General features: G+C 42.7%; 1 protein-coding gene across 1 annotated transcript in view; it reads left to right on the top strand.

Annotated features, from left to right (window-relative positions):
• The first annotated feature begins 331 nt into the window (after positions 1-331).
• The window catches only part of drp2 (dystrophin related protein 2), a 73,866-nt gene continuing 57,874 nt past the window's right edge, over positions 332-16,323 (top strand). The window contains exon 1 of the mRNA XM_037261645.1: positions 332-477. The gene's annotated coding sequence lies outside the window, so the exon portion shown is untranslated. The remainder of the gene's footprint in view (positions 478-16,323) is intronic.

Genomic DNA, 16,323 nt, shown 5'->3' with positions numbered 1-16,323 from the left:
CTGACCAGTACCCGCTGCCCTTCCTGAACTTTCATTTTCCAGGTCACAGAGTGCTCTCCGCTGACAATAAATAGTCTGCAAAGCCAAGTTTTAGCATGGCTGCTGGGCTCTGTCCATTCTGCTCAGCTAAACCTTTACTTTGAGCTGCATGTCACTGCGATTTATTCACCCTTACGGTGGCAGTGTGGACTCCAAAAGACAGCTGTTAAATGTGCCTTTTTTCAACCTATTTATCACCTGCCTTGGTTCTCCAAAGTCAATTTCTGACTCCCTTTCCGCCTTTTTCCTCTCTAGGTGTTGCCCGCTAAACCGGAGAGCAGAATTCTTAAGTCGCCACCGCCGCCGCTGTCACCATTACTCCGCATCCAGGCCTCCCGCGCCCCTCCTCCCCTTTGTGCAGCGCAGCCAAAGAAGCGTTGGCTGGATTCCAGGGAGGCTCCGATCCTGCAGCCACTTCAGTCACGTCTTCACCGCTGGGTAACTATCAAACACGGACCGCTCCGCTCTTTAGACTTGCTAATCCGGGGTTACTCGTGTGTGTGTGTGTGTGTGTACTTGTAGCATTCTATTTGTCATAGAAAAGAGACATTTCCTCCAGCTGAGCATGAATGCATCACACTCAGATAAACAAACAGAGAAGCCAGAGGGCTCGCAGGGGGTCTTCTATTTTTTATATCAGAGCAGTTGTGTTTTCTAAGCATATTGTCTGGACCTCTACTTTGGCTCAAGGTGCCATCTACTCAACTGTGTCAAAGTCGACATTTCGGTCTCAGTCAGGCGAAGAAAGAGAAGGGTCGCGAAAGAAATCCCCAAGCAACAGGGGGCGGGGGGGTAACACTGTGATTTAATGTTGATATGGCTGACATCACATCAGATGTCCTTGTATTATGGAGACAATTGTTACAACAGCAATTCTCAACCGTTTTGCCAAATATTGTGGAGAATTTGTGTATTTAAAAGAGTCAACCAGTACAACAGGGGTTGCACATAAGTGGTGCGCCGGTGCACGTGAGCTCTGGAAATGGGAAGCTCCAGTCTACTTTTGTGCACGAGCAAGAGTAAAAGTAGTAAACTCCCGCCTGCCTGCCTGGCTGTCTCAATTTTTTGGGGCTTGGGAATAAGGGCAGGCCATCACTGAGCGGAAACGAGGGATGAGCAAGGAGCTTTGGGAAGGTCGCAAAAGGTGAGAGCTGGCAGTGTGTTGATCCGGATTGAGCTGGCGGCGATAGAGCGAGTAGTGTCGGCGCCCGGGCTTCTGTTGAGCGCACCGTGGGCAAAGAAATTAGCGGCGCTCACTCACTCATCCAAGCGGTGTGGCACGAGGGAACATTACTTCGCCTCAGCTACCGCACACAAGAGAGCCCGCTAAAACGCCGTCTGGCTTCCAGACATTGGAGGAGGGTTGACTCTTTATTTTAGCTGCACGGGAGATTTGCTTTCCTCCTTTCTGTTATTTTCCCACCGGCTGCTGCTGCATTGTTTTTCATTCGGTTGATTTGCTGCGTGCATTAACTATCGACATGCCGCTCAGTCTTTAAAACAGCTTTGTCACTGAACTTTAACAGTAAAGGGAAGACCTACCTGCTGAGATTTTGCCATTCAAATATTTTTACAATTGAGTAGTCTACCGATTATGCTCTCAATTAATCTAGTAGTCTGCTCAAAAGTGATGGTTCATCATTCAAGAACAATATTAAACAATGGCAGGCCTGTTGAACAGCAAGAAATTGGATTTCATTCCTGGAAAGAATACATTTGTTTCAAATCCTTGTCAACAAAACTAAGCTAATTTATTGCAACTTGGCTCAACAGCTGTTTTCAAGACTGCCAGCCAATATGAACATTATGAATGATTTTTCAAGACTTACGGACAATAAAATCTGTTTTTTTTTAGGGGGGGGGTTGTTGGAAAAGATTAATCACATCTCAATTCATCTATTATGTTGTATGAGCACATTGTGTTCCAAGCTTGTCCACAGAGCCCAGGTTCGTAAATCAGAAGTCAAGATAAGGCTTTTTATGCTTCGCATCAGCTCAGCCTATCTCACCCAACTGAATGTCCCCGAGTGCGTCATAGTGTCACCCGCCCACCACGTTAACCCTCGGGATCCATTTTTCTCCTCTGCAATTTCTACTCTCTCATCTCACTAACTTCTGGTTATGGCTCCTCACTTATTTAAAAGCCCCTGGTCCGCTTACCGCCTCACTTTGACCTGCGAGGCTTTTGCGGCAGTTAAGCCGGGTTGCGGCAGTCTTGTGTCATCTTCTGTCTCCATTTATTGCCCTTTTTGCTTAGCGTGTACTATATCTCTCCTTACATCTGCCTGCCTGCCCGTCATCAGCGGGCAACCCTGACTACCTTTCATGAAACCTTGACTCTGGGTTCTATGAAATGCAGTTATTACTTACCCATGTATGATATGTGTTAAGATGTGAAAGAAACAATCATCTAAAAGCCTCAGTATGATGTGAAATGTACCGTATTTTCCGCACTATCAGGCACACCGGATTATAAGGCGCACCTTCAATGAATGATCCATTTTAAAACTTTGTCCATATATAAGGCGCACCGGATTATAAGGCGCACCTTCAATGAATTGCCCATTTTAAAACTTTGTCCACATATAAGGCACACCGGATTATAAGGCGCACCTTCAATGAATGGCCCATTTTAAAACTTTGTCCATATATAAGATATATACATTTGGCCCGCGGGCCGGACTTTGGACACGCCTGCTGTAGTGGCTCAATATTGGTCCATATATAAGGCGCACCCGATTATAAGGCGCACTGTCGGCTTTTGAGAAAATTGGAGGTTTTTAGGTGCGCCTTATAGTGCGGAAAATACGGTAAATAAGTGGCAGCTCTGTGAGTGAGTGAGTGAGTGAGTGAGTGAGTGAGTGAGTGAGTGAGTGAGTGAGTGAGTGAGTGAGTGAGTGTGCATGTGTGGGAGGCAAAGGCTGCTGCTTTATTTGCTGCATCTCAATGTTCTCATTTGAGGAAACAAGAATTCATACCGAGCCGGGTTTGCGAAGCGTGGGTCATTGGTGTGATGGAGAGAGAATGGAGGATGGTGGCGTGTAGAAGGTCCCGCATTCATGTACGCTACAGCGTATGTAAATGTACAGTGTGTGCGCGCTGCTGGTGTAATATTCCATCCAAGTCAGCAGGCAAGCTCTCACATAAGATTAACAGGAGCTGACATTTGCTTCATTGGAGACAGATGCTCGCTCCGCTTGCCCTCGGTGCATTTCCCCGTCGCCACGTCCAAATTACATTTCTTCTCAGGCTAAAGATATTACCCCCTCTACACCACACACACGCACACACTTTGACTCTGCCTGTAGAAATACCTGTTCTTCAATTAATTAGGATTGTGGTATTTCTATTCCAGAGCAGTGTGCTGAGGGAGAGGACAGCTTCAGATCAGAGGCTCGCTTTGTGCCCTAATGAAGCCAATTGGCCTGAGTGCACACTTTCACCAAAGACAAATGAGCAACAGAAAATGTCGAAGCTGGGCATATGCAGTTGAACTAATAATATGGCAACAATAAAATCTCAAAAGTGTTGGTAAATGGGCTTTTTGATGAAATTTCACAGCAATCTTTTTGACAGTGGTGGCTTGAGATACAAGTGACCGGATGAGTTCTGTAGATACGAATTCTCGTCTGGACGATATTTTGCTTTGGGTTACAAGAAAATACTCGCAGCTTTAAGTCAGCTGTGAACTCAACTCAGTCACTTACAGTAAGCGGGAAACTCGTCTTCGTTTTTGCACCCAAGAAACTTCCGCAATGAATTTATCACGATGCACAAATTTGATCAGAAATTATGTCATAGTTCTAGAATATACAATATAATTATTGCTACTATTATTACTTTAAACTAAAAACGTATTACAATAATGTAAGATTAATTGGAGGGGTGTTGAAACAGATTCATGACATTTCCATATTTTTCAGTGGAGAAAGATCATTGTTTTGAGTTAAGAGTGTGCTCAGAGAATGGATTCAATTCATATCTCAAAGCATACCTGCAGTTGTTCCAGCTGAGCTGGGAGAAGACCTGTGAGTATTGTTGCATGCTATGATTGTATGTGTTGCTGTTCTGTATGTGTTAAAACGAACATCTTAAAGCCAAGCACACGTTGCCTCTTATTTGAAAAACTGCGTGAGCGGCGGGTCTTCTTTTCGTTTCCTCAAAATGATGTCATACGAGAGTGAGAACAAGTGCTAAAGAACACTTTAAAAAGTGTGTTTTAATAGGGGCAAGTGTGCTTTTATGAGTTCAAACGTGTCAGTGACTGCTTTAAAAATTCTAAACGTCACAGTTGAATTCTGTTTTGTAGCTTATCTAACTAGTAAGCAACTGACAGCAAGCATTGCGCAAGAACTCTCTCCAGTGCTTAAAATAAACATTTCCAAGTACACTATGTCCAAGACAGCCAGATTAGATTTGAAGAATGTTTTCCAAGAGGCATTATTCATGGAGCATGGAGCAAATGAACGACATTTTGCATATAGCGCGGTTTCCAAACACATGTAACGTAAGGCACTGGAGTGAAAGCGAGTGATTTATGTTAAAGTGCGCAACACTTAGATAGATGTGGACATCACTTATGCATAAATAAAGAGCATGTCTCCGGTGTGTCACCGAAGGCCACGGCAAGGAAATTTGACAATCATTTATGCATAAGTACTGTCATTGTGTAGGCGTGGGACAAGTCACACGAGCAGCTCGAGCATGTGGAGTCGGGGTCATCTCTCATGAGAACCTTACGAAAAAGCAAGGCATGTCTCTTCGAAACTGACTTGACTCTCAGATGCATTTGCAGTTCTTTTAGATGAGATGTACTTTCAAAGCTGTGCTGGAAATGTACATACTGTTCAGGTGGAATTTAACATGTGATTCCAGTATTTTCTTTTAACCCGAAATGATTTGGCGTTCCCCAAAGTGACCCGAAAAAGATCGGTGATAAAAGCTTGTTGTTGCTGGGATGGATGGATGGGTAGATCGTCATGCGCTAACGAAATACCCCTCTTTGGGGGTAATTTTGCCCAGTTTTGATCTTGTACTGTTTTTCCTGATTCCTACAGCGTCACGGTCGATACAATTATTCGCTTAATTGGCTCTTTTGCAGTGGCGCACTTGATGACCTGTCATGAATGTGGTTGGGAACCTCTGACATCCAGCCTTGACACATGTCGTTGACAGCGCCCTTTTTTTTTTCCGACTAGATGAGGCCATTAGAATGTATTGGAGCAGCTTCGGTTTGATGCGGATGCACGCGCAGCGCTGTCACCCCGTGGCGTCGTTAGCCTCAGCAACACGGCTATTGATCTGGCTGCCGTCTTTACAGCACATGTGCAAATATGTTTGTTTGAACTGCGTGTGCGCCTTCAGCGCTTGTGTACACTGTGTCAGCGCAGCTTCAGTCAGCTCGCACTTAACATTCTGTAGACAGCTTCAGCGACAAAACTAGGCAGCGCAATACTCGGGAGCAATGCTTGCTTGGTATCTGTTAGTCGTCATAGGGCAACTGGAGTGCCCTTCATTAGTGAGAATTTAATCCCTGCTTGCATGTAGTGGTGGATGCAGGCCCTTCTAGCAATTTGCGGGAGAAGGTCATTTGTGTGCTGGAAAAAGGGCATGTTGTTCAATCCAGCCCGAGCAACATGTTGTGGTTGTATGACACAAAACAACTGCATCGTGGAATAGTGGTTAGTAGTTAGCTTTGTTTAGTTGGTTCTGGATTCATTTAAAACGTTTCTCAGGACACCAAATTCATGGCAACTGCATTGTTCAGGTTGTTTTAGAAGACAGGATTGATGAGTTCATGCACACACGTTATTAGGATAGGGCTCTACTTGCAACTGATTCAGTTTCCAGAAACGTTAAATGTTTCCGTATTTTGAGTTAAGACGAACAGACTTATTTCATGTTTGACAAGCTATTTTAGCTCGGCTTTTAAGTGAACATAGCTTGCCCGCCTGTGGTTTTTATAGTGATGAATAAAATACAAATTGGTAGTTGCCTTTTGTTTGATATATTTCCTGATTTGATCAAAAACATAATCCTTGAATCCAATTATAGAAGTAATCTTCAGAGTGCCACCCATGATATTCGTTTCTTGAGGTAGCCTCTGAACTCCACATCACACTGCAATGTTTGTGCGCCCAATACAAAATAACTTTTGTTTTTTTATAACAATAGCTGCATATTTTGGAAATGCAGATTTTCGCTCATAAACAGCAAAGAAAATTGTAAAATTGTCTCATTCAAACCTACGTTAGTCAAGTTGAGTCTGTTTAGAAGTCTCAGGACCTAACTGGTGACTTAAGACCCCTCTGCTCACTTTGACTTGAAACTTTTCCTTTCCATTATTTAAACGTTGAAGACGTTAGAAAACTCAGCCACTGAGTTACTCACAGATAGCTCGGGATTCTCACACTCGCACAATTTGAGGAAGACTGCATTAAAGCATAACTCAATCATTCCAACCAGGTCAGGAAATTGGAGTCAAAAAATCCTCTTGTCTCAGAAGCAAGAATACCCACCCGAAGCACCGCATTAAGTCCGAAATCTAGTTTTCACTTGAGAAACTTCACTCTGGTCTATCCGCTGATATGAACAGCGATAGCATGTGCGCTTCAATCATCTTGAGGTAATGAGTTGGCTCACACTGCCAAGAATGGATTGCGATGTTGTGAGTGGACTGACTGCTGGCCCACTTGAGGCCCTCTCATGTCTGACTGGAGGTTTGATCTGTGCAGGAGGACATTGCTTTAATGTAAAGCCTTGCAGAAGGGTAACTTCGACTTTGAGTGAGTGGCAACACGCATCCTAGCGCTCAGGCCTCCCGTGTTGTTGGGAGTTATGTGTCTCAAGTAAATTGAACAAACAAGTTAATAAAATCCCTCTGCAATTTGTTACAAGGGAGAGCGCTGAAGTTGACAGGCTTGTGTGACAAGGGCCCTTATTTGAGCGCCCAAGGACTTTTTTTTGTCATTGAGATACTTTCCGACTCGCATTGGCATTGGAGCAAATGTCCCACAGCGTTGAAGAGTTTTGACGCAATGAGCCTTTGATTCCAAATCCACGTTGTATCCTGCCAATTGTCTTGACTAATATGTTGTTGTTCAAAGAAGCAAAAGCCTGAGCCAAGTCTCTTCTTTTCAAATGTAACAATTCAGGTTTTTATTGAGGCAGCTCGCTTGAATTTACTGGCTTATGTTTACGCCACGCTTGTTTGGTCCAATTTTTGTGTGTGAAGTTGCTGTAGTGATCGCAAGTCAAAGTAAACAATGTTGACAAACTGTCTTTCATATTACTTCATGGTTCATTCATAAAAAGGAGGAAAAAATAAAATAGAAGAAATAGATAAAAAAATTATAAATATTAATATAGTAATATAAATTAATATAAGAAATTAATATTAAAATATTAAACAATATTAAATGTATTTATTAATCATTAATTAATTTATTTAGTTTTTAATTTATTAAAATGTATTCAGTTGTAAATTCCAGTATACTCGTTTGCTTATATTTAATTGTCTGGTCGTGACATTTTTTTTTCCAAATCTTGTCTCAGCAAAGGTGAGAAAACACAGCCTGAACACATGAATAAATGTTTAGACTGCTTTGTGGATAGACACTGGGCGTTGACAGTTTCATGTCATCTGAATTGGACTCTGGGTTGCGACGTAACGTTGGCGTGCAGGGCAGACGGCGGTGGCAACCTGTAATTGACAACGCTGCCACAGCACCTGCCTCTCTCCTCTGGGGGGGTATTGATGCTTGGTAGAATAGCGTGACTAGAGATGACACACACGCACACACACGAACTCACACACGGACTCACACACGGTCACTAGGGGACAGCCGGTATTTGGCTATGCACCTCGTTGGTCTCCAGAGTGTTCCAATTGGAGTGAAACTGTTTTGTTTTGCTTAAACACCTACATTTTTAACGCCGAAACACAGCCTGTGCGGCATAAAAGTCTTGTTTTATTTATTGACCTGTGACCTTCAAAGTAATGTGTTGGAAGTAAGATGGCGGCGCGTGCACACGCTGCGGCCTCTCTCTGTCCCGAACGGTGTTTTGTTTTGTCGTTTAATGTGGGTTTGTCCGCCAGTTTTGTGTGTTCGTCTCGTCGTACCGGGTTGTGCTTCAAGTGCGGCGGGCTGGTTCTGCTCGACATCGGCGAAAGCGAGTTTTGTGGCGACCTGAACTTTGAAGCGGGGACATTAAAGGCGCTCGGTCTGCGCCGTCCTGGAGCGTCGCCGGACTCGCCTGCTATTCTTCCCCCGGTTGGGCGTCCGGGCCTGGCTGGCGGCCACCCCAGCTCGCCCGGCCGTGCCTTCCATTCTTCTGGCGGACGTTCGATCGCTGGCCATCAACATGCCTGCTGAGTTCTGCGGACCGGACAGTGCGTAGCTGCTGTGCGTCTGGAGCGGATGGCGCGCTATCGGGCGGACCGGGCCATTGTACGAGGGGGAACATCGCGTGGAGGTGGACTGTGCGTCTACATCCGTGAAAAATGGTGCCGGGACTTTGTTGTGGGATGCCAGCACTGCTCGCCACTGGCGAAGTTTGTGATCTCCGGGCTGTTGGGGTCCTGAACTCTCTCCCCGTTGTTTTACTTGTGTGTTAATCGTGTGCTGTGTCTCGTCACCGTGGGATAGGGGGAACGGTATTTCGGTTTCTTTGTGTGTCCTAGCATGAAGGAATTGACAATAAAGCTGATTCTGATTCTGATTCTGGAACACTGTGGAGTTATCTGTCTTGTGAAGGTGCATTTCACTCTTTGCTTTGTTTACTGCAAAATTGCCAGCATAAAGTAAGGAACATGGAAAATGGAGGTATACCGTAGATGTTTGTTTTTTAATGAAAAAAGAAAAGCAGTTGAACTTCATCAGAAGAAATAAGGCAAATCCCAACTGTGAGAAACAAAAAGAAATAAAGCAAAACTGAATTACTTCTTTGTCATTTGCTTATACAACATGCCAAGAGAAAAAAAAATACACTTTTTTTTCCGGGTATTGTTTTAGGACCTTATTGCACGGCCCTTGGGGCTATTGTCCAATGCCATTGTCAAACTGAAGGGACGAGCAGCTTTGTGCTTGTTTATTTGTCCAGACAGCTGCTCTGCGCAAGGTTACATTTGCATTTTAATATGAGAGTCGTGTTAAAGTTCAGTCGTTACAAAATGCACACGAGGTTTTATAGCCGAGTGTAGTGATGTTGGAATTTGACCAGTGAATTAAAAAGGAGAGAGAAGCTGTGGTAATAATGAAGAAAAGAAAAAAAAAGCATTCCACTTGTCGTATTTGGTGAGTTGGGCTCAAAGCAGTGCCGAGGCGCATCTGACACGCAGGTGCAGATTGTGGCAATCAGTGCCCAAGTGGTGGCATGTTCAGAAATATCCACCGTTTCTTTCGGAGAACGAAGGAAGGCAATGGTGGTTTAAATAAAACACTGCATACTTGAACGCCCTCCTTTCTGCTCTCGCTCTCCTCCATGTTTGTTCTTCCTGCATGACTCTTCACACTTTATGACTGGTGAACCACTGCCGTTCGAGTCAGGTTTACAGAACGAGGCAAAGTGCTTCATTTGCCATTCATTTACCAGCATGACATTAATAAATTGGCATTTTTCTGACCAAATAGATCTTCTTGGTCAGTCTTCTCTAGGCATGCAAAGCCGTATCTCACAGAGCAGTAAAGGCTTCCTAGTGTTAGCGAACGTAGCAAATGCTTTTTAATTTTATACGTCATTGTTGCAGGTCGCAAACAATCTGCCTTGGACAAAATTTGGTGGCGACAAGAAAAACTTGTAGCTAACAACAGCTCTTCCCTGCCACTCACGTCTTTTCCTTGTCAAGCTTGTCCCGTTGGAGTCCCTCATCCATCCGTTACATTTTTCCTCCACGTCCCTCCCAATCAATGACAGCAGCCTCATCGTCACGCCGCTGTCAGGTTGCCGGCGACAACTCCACTAATAAGAATACAAAGATATGAGACAGAAAAACAGCGTGGCCTAACAACTTCTACCTTTTTTGTCGAGGTTAAAACACAAGCGACGACAATGGAGACGGTGGAGAGTAAAAAATGGTGCCGATAACTGGGAGCGTGTGTTGAATGGCAGTTCTGCACTCAGATGGATGTTCAAACGCTAATGACCCCAACACCCCCGCTTGTTTCTCAGTTCCCACTATTTCTAATTTGGGTAGGAATTCTGTTGAATTTTGCCGCTTCTCTTTTCCCCTCCGAATTATTCCATGAATAGAACATAAAAGCCACTTTCAAAGAAAAGAAAGCGGAGCTTAGTCTGAGATGGACCGTTTGTGCTGCCATTCGATTGACGTCTTTGTTAGCTGAGACTGTACAAGGTGTGTGCGTCTCTCCAATAAAAGACGATTAGATAGTCGTCTCGATACATGGGGGTGTGATACGATTCAAGGACAATTTTTGAAAGTGGACTGATTGGATTCAATGCGAGAGGCTATGATGCGATGAGTTTCTTTCCATTTTACATATGTTGCTATATTTCTGCTATAATAAAAAAAAATAAAAAAATGTTTTTAACTCGTATCAAAAGGCACTGCTGTAATTATGTTGTATCAGTTTTTCTTAATAAATCTGTTTTCAACTTCACCACCAAGTTGCCAAATTACACCAATGTGGACACAAGCGCACACATTTTGGAATAGTTCAGCAAGCAAAGATTTACTTGCTTGTCTATTTTCACGCTTGAGAGTAGGCAGGCTCCCCGTAGATTTGAAAACAAGCAATTAAAAAAGTCAATGTCCCATATGTCCCCCTAAAAGTCAACACATTACATGTTTTAATGCGTTGGAGAGTGACTTTTCCTGTCTTTTAATTCGTAGTGTCTCATACCTGTCTCCCACAGGCAATTAAATATGTTGCCACAAACACAAACAAGCTTCTTCAATTCCAGCTCACCGACAGTTGGCATGCCCATAAAAGTTGGATGTACTACTGACGACTACGGTCACCTCTAAAGCGGTGCCACCGCTGCCTCCGTGTCTCCGCAGAGAGGCGAGAGGATGCACTGTGATGGGGGATGTTGTGAGAGGGGGCAGACTGGTTTCTATTTTGGTGCTTTGCACATACCATGTCCTGTTTTCCTGCTTCTGTACAGCCCTTCCATTTAATCATGTCTCACAAAAAAAAAAAAAATACAGTGGTGGCTCGAGAAATCTTGAGATCATCTTTGGAAATGGATATGCCTTAAATCCATTCAAGCCCCTCAGCACAAAAACAGCAGAGTCAGTTTATTCGCCATTTGTGGAAGACCACATTGGGAAAGAGTTTGCGAGAGCTCAAAAAATGCTTAAGACAAGAAAATAGAAAGTCAATAAACAGATACAATAAATAGAAATAAAAAGGACTATTTGCCCCATTTCCCCACTGTGGGATAAATAAAGTTCTATCAATCAATCAATGAATAGGCTGACGGTCACATAAAAAAAATGCATACTAGAAAAGTGCAAAGTGCAAGGTGCCCGCCACTGGCGCCTGCAGGAGCATAGTAAAATAAAAACGAAATTAAGTTTAAAAAAAATAATTGTGCAGCTTTAGTTCGTTCAGCAACCATGTCAAGTATTTTTAAAAAGAAAAACGGCACTCTATAAGAAAACTGGTGAGCAGTGACTGATTGCGTGACCTGCGACCTGGCAACCGTGATGTCATTTTCAGTTGACATCAAGTGGCAAAATGGCCGCCCGTTGAGATGGATAAAAACAGCAGAATTTTGCCTGTTTAATTCATATCCCACAAATGAAACATTAAACATAAAACTATTTGGGCTGCAAAGAACATATTACTACAAATAAAATATTGAGGTTGACTGCTCTTTTAATGATCAAACGTGGAACTGTTGTTTGTATTCTCAAAACTAAAACCTGCACCAAAGTTAATGAAAACGTGTCATGTAACTTTTATGAAAATCACACAGTTTAAACCAGAAAAAGACTCACAAATCAATTCCTCTTGCTTTAGCGCTGCTCTGATGTAACTAGATGCATGTGGCAAAATCTTCATTTTGGATCATGACAGACTAATGGTATTGTTTACCCAGCGAGTTGCCCCGCGGAGGTGGATGCTTTACGAGTGTGGTTAGACGAATGATTAAAGACTCGCTTCCCACTGGGGCTCGGCTCTCATTCAAACAGAATTGAGTGTTTCCCACCATCGTCTGGGAGTGCGGCAAGTGTATATTTTAGGCATGGCTTCTCAAACGTTTCCTCCAAACAATTTTGCCGACCCCCAAGCTCCGGCTGGTGATTTAAAGTATCAAGTTATCTTGGAAATATGGAAAACTGGAGGATTGTTTTGAATGAAATATTCAGGCGACCGGAAAATTGCTCCAATGGCTTCTAATCAGAAAACATCAACTTGGCCTTCCTGCTCCCCCCCCTCACAGCAGCTTGCAAGTGATTTCCATGGTGGAAATCACATGTCGCGCTTGTGCTGGAAACACCTTAATCGGACTTCAGAGCGCCGCTCCCAACAGCATCTGTTTGCGCTGTTGTATATTACATAATAAAGCGAGATGGATAATTAAGAGAGTGAAAGCTACTTGGGTCAAAGCCCGCAAGAGCTCTGGCAGAGTTTGGCTGGGAATTGAACAGTAATTATTTCATGACATCTTGTCAGTGTGCTGCTTTGTGTGCCTGCGTAAATGTGTATGTGTGTCTACTACAAGTCCCAACTGAAACACTTTCACATACACAATAAAAAAAATTCTTACACACACTCACAAATCCTCATGAAGAAATCTACACTTAATATACATGAGGTACTTTAGTAAGCATTTTATTTGCGTTCATGAGAACATTTCAGTTTTGTGTATCAGCACATTTCAGCAGTGTATGAGAATGGAAAAATAATCCGTAAAAATGCAACTTTTATAATAATAATGATAATAATAATACATTTTATTTATAATGCGCCTTTCAAGGCACTCAAGGTCGCCGTACAGACATAAAATAGCATTAAATATGACCGGAGAGCAGCGACAGCAAGTCGCGGCAGCGTTCAATCACATCCAGTCGACACAATTACAGCATATTATTGGGATTAAAAAAAACAACAACTTTTAGTTGTGTTTGCACGTGGGTTTTTTGTAATTTGTGTTTTTAAGAATGAATGTGAAAATGTTTCTGTTGTCTATGTGCGTGTACATGCGTGTGTGTGCGCGTGGGAGCATTTTGGTATTTTTTTGTGTGTGTTTCAGTAATGCATATGAGCGTGTGTGAACCAGAGTATTTCAGTTGTGTGTGTGTGTGTGTGTGTGTGTGTGTGTGTGTGTGTGTGTGTGTGTGTGTGTGTGTGTGTGTGTGTGTGTGTGTGTGTGTGTGTGTGTGTGTGTGTGTGTGTGTGTGTGTGTGTGTGTGTGTGTGTGTGTGTGTGTGTGTGTGTGTGTGTGTGTGTGTGTGTCTGAGAGCAGCAAGGGCAGAAACAAGCGAGTGGTTGGCTGCTGTCAGACTCGGCAGAGGTGACAAGCAGGTGCACAGTAATGGAAAGCATCAAGCATTTATTTCTCGTATTGATTCCAAAGACGAGACTGTCAAGCTTTGCATGTTGTCGCACCGCATTAATGTGCAAACGCGTGACACTTTGTTACTACGTTCAATCGCTGCAGTGGGAACACCTGCACCAGCTTGTCAAATGATTCAAATTCACTGATTTCATTTACTGCAAATATCAGGTTCTTTAAATCTTGTCTGATATTCTATTCTTTGTATGAGACAATGTATCCCACAAACAGCTTGAAAAAAGGACTGTTTCGAGAGAGTGATGGCTTTGCTGTAATTCGTGATCCTTCGGGTACTTTGACAAATATTTTATGAGACACCTGGGAAATGTTGTCACAATGGCATAGTCTCGTATTAAAGATTGATTGACGCAAGATGTTATTTTTCTTCCCACTGAGTAATCTGTTCTTCTCTACTGCAATTGCTTTTGAAGTCCAAACAATTTTCTACATTAAGCTCAAGATTGCTCAAAGTAGAAATATGCTTTGTCCTCGAATGACATGAAACACTCTATTAAAGTTTTTCTTCCTGACATTTAACACAAAACACAACCATTATTTCTGTTCAGACCATGACTGAAATAGTTTGCGTTGATGACGGTTTATCATTTATAACAGCCGCTGTCGATTTATCATCCGTCGCTATTATCATGAGGGCGGCTGGAAAACACATTAAGGCAGCGTTCCTAAATGTCAGGTCAGTCCTCTCCTCGCTGGCCTTCAGTGAAAGGAGCAATTTTGTTTGCCAGGGCTTCAATCAGTTTATTATGTTGTTATGACGGTGATGTTTATAAGGGAAAACATTGTAAACATCCCAGAAATCGTTCCATCGGTGTGTGTTGAACTAAGCGGTTCAACAAGGCCGTGTTAATGTGTAGATTTTGATGTTTTACACCAGATGAGATCAAGATGAATATTTTATGGACCTCTCTATATCATTAGCTCATCATTAGTGCATGAAAATCCACCCGAGAGTTGCTTTAATGGAAACAAATTATTCACAGCGGTCTTTTCCTGCCCACCTGCAATCAGAGAGAAAGTGCATTAGCATTGATTTACAGTAACGTAGCTTCGGGTTCACGCTAATATTGCTTCTGAAAGGCTTATGCACTGTTTTGCAACCGGCGGAATTTGACCTGCCACCACACGCTGTGTGGTCCCTTGATTAAAAAAATAAAAATAATAAAATTAGAAACATGCTTCTTCGACTTCGTTGGCAGAAGGTACAGTTAACCTGTGTATCCACCTGTTGCCATTCATACGTTGTGTTTTACAAAACAGGCCAAGATTCTATCCATCATTATTTCAGTATTTATACTTTTCTGTGAAAATGTTTCTTCAGCGGTGTGCTTTAGCTCAAACGTATTTTTTATTCTTCTATGTTCAGTGAAAGGAGCCCAGATATGGCCCCAATTATGCAAACAGATGCTTTCACACTGGATTTGTGCCCACTGTCCCAATTACATACGTATTCCGACACGGATGCTCGTTTGCGACACAAACCAAAGCGCTCTTGTGCTTTTTTTTGTATATAAATGTGCTTGAATTCTTCTCCCATGTGAGTCATTTGATTTATACAGGAAGTCAAGCTATATGAATTTTGCTCCACTGTAAAATCCAGTCTCCTATTTTTATTTTTCATTTTTTAATGGACAGCCAGCTGTCAGCCGGCCTCGCGTCTCCTGGAGTGGCTGCGACTTCCTCAGCAAATCGGAAGCGACATGCCTGACAGCTGAGCGTGGACTTTTGAGCGCATGGCCAAATGTCGCACGCTGTCAAAAGCACCCCCCCCCCCCCCCTTGCTGCTTCCATAATGAGCTTCCGAATTAACCTAGCTCGAAAACCTTTTTTACATCCGTTTGAACATGTTCAACATCAAGGCAACTGCAGTCAATGTGCAATAGTTTTTAACGGAAATTGCTTCCTGAGCTTCGAGTAATAGCTTTATTAGTTTTACATGAATCCCTTCGAATTATGTATTTTTTGAGAGAGAAAATATGATAGAGAATGTTGGCCTTTTCTCGAACTGTAGTGGACAGAAGTGGAGTATCCATAATTTATAACATTTTTTTAAACCACTCAGACAGACCTTTAACAAGGCTGATGCAGTTCGTGAAAAAATCTAACTCTAGAATTTGAGGGGGAAATCCAGTGATATAGCCCGCCCTACTACCAAGAGTAAATTGTTAGAATACACATGTTGGCAGAATTACGGGTCGCATGACATCACTCACGGTTGCTACAAGCTGAGGTTGAAAATAAACAAGCAACTGTAGTTTTCTAACAGCCGGTAATTTGTCCATTGGTGAGTGAAAACCACATTTGGTTCATTCGAATTTTTCACTCGCTTCAATTTACTTTAAAGCGCTTACTACTCTCATCCCTCTTCATATCACATCCTGGACGCAATGTACTGGCTACAATGGGGTTGTTGGAAGCATGCTGCTCATAATGGTGCGAAATAACAAGCGTCTCCTGAGTACCGTATTTTCCGCACTATAAGGTGCACCAGATTATAAGGCACACCTTCAATAAATGGCCCATTTTAAAACTTTGTCCATATATAAGGCCCACCGGATTATAAGGCGCGTAGAATAAATAACTCAACGTTGCTCAAACGTTAATGCAATCATAATAAAGTAACACTCGAAATAGTGAAAACAATAACAATATATCAATAACTCAACGTTGCTCAAACGTTAATATCACACAACACACAAAATAAACACGTAAAGCTTACTTTAATAAGTTAGTCCTCAT

This window comes from Syngnathus acus, chromosome 10 (genome assembly GCF_901709675.1).
Source record: "Syngnathus acus chromosome 10, fSynAcu1.2, whole genome shotgun sequence".
NCBI classification, from domain to species: Eukaryota; Metazoa; Chordata; class Actinopteri; order Syngnathiformes; family Syngnathidae; genus Syngnathus; species Syngnathus acus.
Note: the sequence above shows the minus strand (reverse complement) of the source record. Positions and strands in the feature narration are given on the sequence as shown.